The sequence below is a fragment of the Protomyctophum parallelum genome, assembly GCF_964188405.1.
Source record: "Protomyctophum parallelum genome assembly, chromosome: 13".
Lineage (NCBI taxonomy): Eukaryota > Metazoa > Chordata > Actinopteri > Myctophiformes > Myctophidae > Protomyctophum > Protomyctophum parallelum.
Genome location: NC_139708.1, coordinates 29,725,031 through 29,732,640, shown reverse-complemented (window position 1 = coordinate 29,732,640; position 7,610 = coordinate 29,725,031). Strand labels below are relative to the sequence as shown.

Here is a 7,610-nt window from a genome sequence, read left to right as displayed (position 1 = left end):
AAGACAAGAAAAATTTAAAGTACCAATAAAGTAACAAGATAAAAACGAAATATATACAACATAGCACACTGTGAGGTACTAAATTATATGGCTACAGTACACACATGCACGTGCGCACGTGCGCACGTACCACACACACACACACACACACACACACACACACACACACACACACACACACACACACACACACAGTACACCACCTAGTAGTTATTTTGGAAGCAGGCGCTATACCTGTTGGGTAAGTAGGTAAGAGTGTAACGGGTGGGTGTGGACCCATAAATGCCATTCATCATGTCAGGACAGCACTACTGTAGCCTAGCTCTGGTCCATAGCCTTCTACTGCTTCGATTCTACCCTGCAGTAAGGCTATGGGACTTTCAGTTTTAAATCTCGAATCGAAATCAGACCAGCATCTCCTCTTTTGTGGAAATCTCACGAACGTTTGACCTACTCACCAATACAAAGACGGGTTGTGTCAATAGAAAGACTACTTTCCCACTCTGAGCCCCCCACCACACGTATAAACGGTACTTTTTGGCCAGAAAGGGATTTCTTTTCACCGGAGGAAAGATATTCTCTATGAGGCAGTTCTCTGGGCAATATCGGTAGAGGGCGCAGCGGAGTAACTAAAAGTTTTTTTTTTCCGGTGGAAACAAAATCCCTTTTTGGCCAAAAAGTACCGTTTATACGTGTGGTGGGGGGCTCAGAGTGCGTCCAATAAGGAAAGTAGTCTTTCTATTGACACAACCCGTCTTTGTATTGGTGAGTAGGTCAAACGTTCGTGAGATTTCCACAAAAGAGGAGAGGCTGGTCTGATTTCGATTTGAGATTTAAAACTGAAAGTCCCATAGCCTTACTGCAGGGCAGAATCGAAGCAGTAGAAGGCTATGGAGTATGGACCAGAGCTATACTGTATACTGTATTATACTATTAGCATACTACCCTACCTGACGGCTGACCCCCAACATAATCATATTTAAACTGGGAGTGGGGACCCCCACCCTGACAAGCACTTGGACTGGAGTTAAGGTTGAGGCATTCAACAGTTTCACAGATTTATATTTTTTATTTAAAACATTTTTGTCTTTCTTATTATTTGACAATTTTGGCCAATGTTTTATAGATTACTTTTGATGCAGTAAAACCCCATGAACCACTGGCCAGAGGAGAGGAGTGAGTCTCTACTGTAGCTACTTTAGGCCTACAAAGTACAAATCATACATGCTTCCTCTGAGGTTTCCCCCCCGAGATGGGCGGGGTCGCTTTGAAAGAGTGACGTGCGTGAAAGGAGTGCTCGATGCCATTGGCTGTGACTGTTTTTTCTAGAGGCCCCGCCCACTGTGGCAGTGTGTACTGTGTGTACTGTGTAGTGCCAACGTTTTGACTCACTGCCCAAATACTGGAACAATCCACACATGATCTACTGTTTAGAGAGAGATAGAGCTCCTCATCTGATCTCACACACCTTCAACAACAACAACAAACACTGCTTTTAGGCCACACTACACATAGAAGATTCAGGTAAATCTGATTACATCCTATTTAATCCTATTTTCGTAGTTTTATTTCAGAGACTGTCTAAGGTGTGGTCTCTCTACTAGTGCATCATGATTTAGGCTGCTCTGTGTTGCTTGGTTTCATCGTGCGTGCGGTACCACTGCCAGCTAGGGGTTTGTTTTGTTTGTGTGTGTATAATATGTATGTGTGTGTGTGATACATGTAGTCTGCAGAAAATGAAACATAGCGGCTGCCGCTATACGAGCTTTGATGTAGAATAGATAGATGTATATTTACGACGAAAAGCCGGGGCAGGTCGTCGCACGTTTCTGGAGAACGCGCGAAGTGTGTGTGTGTACTGTGTGTGTGTTGGTGGGGGGGGGGGGGGGGGGGGGGTGAAAGTGATAGGGGGTGGGGTGAAAGTGATGGAGAGAAATGCGAGCTGATGGAGAATATCATGATGTAAACATAGAAAGGGGTTAGATTTTCACCCGATCATTTTGAGTTGAGAAGCGCTGAGCAGAGCTGTGTCGCATTCAGAGGAAGTTGCATTAAATTGCGGTTTCAATGTTGTACAATTCAGACGGTTAACTTGTTTCCCGTTTTCTCAAAAAATAAATATAGCAGGCTTTTTTTTTAGCAGGAACGCCTCCATGAATATGATGCGAGGCTAACGTGTTGGGATTCTGCACGCTGTGCATGAATGGATGATTTATGAATGAATAAACGGGTGGATGGACGGATGAATGTTTGCGTAACCGCAGGCGTGCGCGTCGCCCAGTCCGACCTGCCGCGTGACATTTTCAAACATGAAACTCGTCCGTCTTGTTTACTGGATGGATTAAATACTGAAAAGACCGGGTCTTCAATTTCTGTTCTAAGGAGGAACTTAGGAAGTGGTCTTTGTCGTCCAGTTAAGTCTTTTGCATGAGGTTTCATCAAGTAGCCTATATTTTAATTATAGGCTATTCTTGCACTGGTGCTCTACTTTATTCTCTTGTACAGAGTGAGTGTATGAACAGGTTCAGTGAGTGAATTACTCAAGAAGGCTATTCTCCACCCCACATGCTTTGGTGGGGTCTCCAGATGACAATGAAGAGTCGACAATTAATAATTCGTATTTCGTACAAGAAAAAATACCACCATCACTCCATGATCTCCATCAAAAGTAATCAATAAACACAATTTACACAAACTATACTATAAAAAGTAAAAACCTGGTAAAACATTGACCAAATTGTCAAATAGAGGCTAGCTGATCGTGAGGCGTTGTAAGCGTGTAGATCTGGCTATTTTCACTATTTATCTGTGGAACAAAACATGTAAAATGCCTGCTCCAACCCTGCATTCCAAGTGGGGCGGAGGGTCCCCAGTTCAGATATAATTTTTTGGGGGTCTTGAATTGAATTGAATTGAATTGAACCATGTCAAGGACCCCAAATTGATATATGTATTTGTCTGCAGACCCCCATCATAATTGTTTTTGTCAGAGACCCCCCCCCCCCAATACAACAAGTGTTTGTCAAATGCTTCAAATTTAAAAACCTTCAAAATAACATTTTGAAAAAAGGCTGATCTTCAAGCTCACAGGCACGTTATGAGCTTGTAGACCGAGTCCGACTATGTGTGGTTTTGACGCTCAACACATTTTGCGGGTACCCCCTGGAACTCTCAGTGACCCACCGATTTACACGACCACAATGTGAGATGAACATTATTGGAATGAAACGGGACACATTTCAAATAGCCTAGTCAGTCAGTGACTGCATTGTTGAATGACTGTGGACAATAGCTAACTTTCTGCAGCCATTCGTAATGCCTGCTTGTGATAAAGGCAGCGAGGCTTGGCCTCCGCAGAGAGATGGACCACAATAGTGTCTCTCTTCCCGCTCTCAATGCGGCATTTGTTTTCTTTGTGTGCGTGCGTGCGTGTGTGTGTGGTTGTGTGTGTCTGTGTCTGTCTGTTATAGCCGAAGTGCCAGCAGCAATTAACAAACTGTTACCCACTTCCTCCTCCGCACATTCTCTATATCAGTCGATCTGTCACTTACAGTACTCTCATTTTTACACTACTAAAATAAAACTGACACACACACACACACACACACACACACACACACACACACACACACACACACACACACACACACACACACACACACACACACACACACACAGATGCTGTCCCCCTCTACCAGTCTTCCTTAGTCTTCCTCATTATTATACTTTGATTTCTTATTTATGCTTTGTCGCAAGACGGTGTCAGTCTACAAATCTGTAAATTTGCCATATTGTTTTCAGCAAGTGACACTTATGCTTTGTACCGGTGGCGAGTGGTGAAGCATGAGTTGGTCTTTACTGTCACTATTCTCTTCCGTCACATTGCCACTCCCTCTGGCTTGCAAACAGACACACCCAGGCACAACAAACAGAGTACAAACACTCATAGACAGTGACACGGTAGCCTCGGAAACCGTTTTTAGGATAGATATTAGACGGCTAAGAGAGAGATACCGTATATATGATATAGTACTTTATTGTCAGTTTACACTGAAATTTGTCTTGCAACCCAGCAGCCAAGTATGCAGAACACATGTACACATTTGACATAACACAAAGAACAAAACAATTTTACATTCATAAAGACATGAAGACAAGAGCAATGTTTACCCCATGGCTACTACAAAGGTCAAAGGACCTCTTTAGTCTGACCTTATTGTATGCTGGTACACCGATATCTCCTTCCTGAAGGTAGCAAATATATAGCTATATTCTCCATATAACACATGGTAGATGATGGAAAACGGAGGGATAAATATTCTGCAGCAATCACTCAACTGACCAAAGAGGAGCGAGCACGCACACGCACGCACAGAAACATCTCTGGGATTATATGATGACCTACTTTTCATACTCGCTCGCATGTCCATCCATAGTTTGTTTAATCTTGTCTTGATTGAATGCTGTTAATTGTCACACAACAGAGTTAGGAGGACCCAACAATTCCCTAGTAACTGTTCTGGGGTGGTGGTTGTCCAATCATAACTCTTAGTCTTAATATCTTTACATTTATGATGTATGTATTTGATCTGTGATATGGATTATGGATCTCCCTGGGTCTGACAAAGTATTGATTGATTGATTAATATCATGTGCAGTAGCTGTGTTCATCATTGGACAAAGTTCCACTGTACGTAATCAATTGCATTTCACTTTGTTGCTGTATTTCTAGACGTTAATTTCACTGAAGTTATTATATTGATTATTGATTTGATAAATGAAGACATGAAAATGAACGCATGCAGCATGCTAGAAGATTCTAAGAACAGACCGTTACAGCTACAGTATTGTAGCTCTGTAATGAAAGATGAAAGATGACCGATGATATCTTTATCAAAATGAGGAGAAATCTTTGAATATATATTCTTTCAGAAGACCTTTTTTATTTCCTGCCTTCAGGCATGTCTGAAGAACGTTCAGAACATTGCTACGACTCTTAAAATAAACTTCTTGAACCAGCAAGTGGCGGTGTGCGGGTCTCATATAGCATAGTAACATCACATTGACATTCAATTTAGCATGTGGAGAGGAGATGTTGAAAAAGAAGGAAACCTGCATAGGCAAGAAAAACTGTGAGCGCCCCACTGCCAAAGACAGAGATGGGGGATTGTTGACACAGAAAGAGAGAAACTCTAATTTACGAGAAATGTAACAACTGGATATGGTGGTTATTGAATCAAAATGACAACAGAACAGTCATGATGGGAAACAGTTGAACAACAACATGCGCTGACTTCCCTGGCAATGCTGATAAGACCAGTTTAGCAATTGTCAGCCTTGCTGCAAAAGCAAATGTCAACAAACTCAAAATAGTTTTCCCATGTGAGTTTTAGAACACAATTCTATGGCATACTGAAATAATCAATATGCTCCAATACAATTGGGCAGTTTATTGATTTATATAATTAACCCATTTTGGACTGAGGTCGATAAAAAAAAAAGGCTTCAAAATCCTAACATTTTTCTGAAAAACCCATGTTTCTATGTCAGTGATGCTCAACCTTTTTCATGTCTTGTCAAGGACCCCCAGAATTATCTCTAGTGGGCCACAGACCCCTATCTCAAAATGTAGTTCCAGGGACCCCCCAGAAGCCAAATTTTAGTTAAAAATGTTTGCTCTGAAATATATATTAAAAGATTTGCGCCACATTTTTCGACTTTTCAAAAATAGCAGACCTACAAGCTCGTAGCGCGCCACTCGGTGGCGCACTATGAGCTTGTATGAGCTTGTAGATAGATAGAAAATGGTATGGAGGCTGCTTTGCCGCACGGGTGGAACAAAATTGGGAGGTTAAATCCCCCAAAACCCCCGAAATGCATTGATAACTATGTATTTTACCACAGTTATCATACTATAATTCACCGAATGTCTGTGTGTCTGTCTGTCTGTCTGTCTGTCAGAAACAAACACTTATCTCCTCAATGCCTGCACCAATCGCTCCCACTTTTCACACAGGCATTGACCATATGAATATGGAGGATTTGACACATTCATTATTAATAATGAATTTATTAGTGAATTAAAAACGCACCGGGCGCAGTACCCCCCGCGGCCAAATATCGCGGGGGCAAATATCTCACAACGGGTAAGGGCTAGTACCTATAACACACAATCATCTATCATCCAACTATTTTATTTATTTATTTATTTTTCTTTAGTTGTGAGCGACAATATTTGTATCTTGTACAGGGCTTATATTAAGCAAGTAAGCATCAATAATAACATCTGTTGTCTGCTTTTCTGTGAAAGCCCTAACAAATGCTTCCTTTTAAGTTAACATATTTGGATTTTACCAGAAAGATAACGCCATAAATCACTCACAGTGATTTCAACACTTGTCAGTCACTTGGCATAGGCAATCTTGAACTTTAGGTTGTTGATTGTTGTGATATATATAACACAATTCTGTTTGTTTCTGTCCTCAAAAAAGACTACTTAAACAATCTGGACTGTTGAAAATAAGTTTACTAAATCCAGTTTAGTTAAAAAATATATATATTGCTCTGCTCACTCATGTGGTTCATGGTCATAGTCGGGGTGGGTGAGCAGAAGGAGAAGATTGGTGTTTCTAGAGCGGAGGTTGGTGGTGTGAAGAGTTCCTTGAGGTAGGAGGGAGTGTTGCAGTGGCTGCATTGACGGGTTAACAGGTATATTGTATTTCAGCCTGGGAGGACGGGTGTGATGTGCTCGTATTTGCGTGGTCTCATCATTTTATATTTTTTAATTTATAATGGATAATGTTTTCCGTTTTGCTCCCAATGTACAGTTGTAGTCTTAAGTTTACATACACACTTGCAAAGAATGTATTATCTGTCATGGCTGTCTTGACTTTTACTGAGCACAAACTTTGTCACAAAAGAAACTAATCTTGAAGTTTGGCTTCATGAATTTAGTATGGGTCTTTTGAAAATGTGATCAAAACTGCTGGGTCAAAAATATGCATGGATACAGCAATGCTAATATTTGGTTACGTGTTGTCTTGGCGCTTTGGTTGCCAAAAAGGTGACTACCGTAATCTGCAAACGTTTGCAAGCTTCTGTTTGAATCTTTGACCTCTCTTCTCAGTCCAGTTCATGTAAATGTGTTGGCTTTCTGACATGGACTTGTTTCTTCAGCACTGTCTACATGTTCTCGATGTTTAGGTCAGGACTTTGGGCGGGACCAGAGCCATCTAATAGAAGAGCTGCGATGTTGAGGGGGCAGAAACCGAGCGCTCGAGCGCTGTTCATGCAGCCTGAACTGAGACAAGCTGGAGTTGGAAATACATTGTTTTCAACGAGGGCGGCGCAAATAAGAGCTATTTTAAGCACGTGTGCAACATGACAACTGTTTTAAAGTATTGTACAGTAACAACTAAAGCCCCCTTAATGTTTGTTGTATGTTTACTACAAAACAATCTAAAATAAAGGGATTTAAGATCATTAAAGCTGGGCTGTTGCCTGAGTCAAATGCATTTCTGCCTACTTCCGGTCCAGGACTTGTCCCAGTTGGTTGTCCCCATTCTCAATAGAAGTCTATGTAGAGGAGCCGCCATTGGACTAGCCCCATG

The 7,610-nt window shown here is 41.5% G+C and overlaps 1 protein-coding gene across 1 annotated transcript in view; it reads left to right on the top strand.

Annotated features, from left to right (window-relative positions):
• The first annotated feature begins 1,402 nt into the window (after nucleotides 1-1,402).
• Nucleotides 1,403-7,610, top strand: part of cpt1a2b (carnitine palmitoyltransferase 1A2b) — a 49,558-nt gene continuing 43,350 nt past the window's right edge. The window contains exon 1 of the mRNA XM_083780993.1: nucleotides 1,403-1,524. The gene's annotated coding sequence lies outside the window, so the exon portion shown is untranslated. The remainder of the gene's footprint in view (nucleotides 1,525-7,610) is intronic.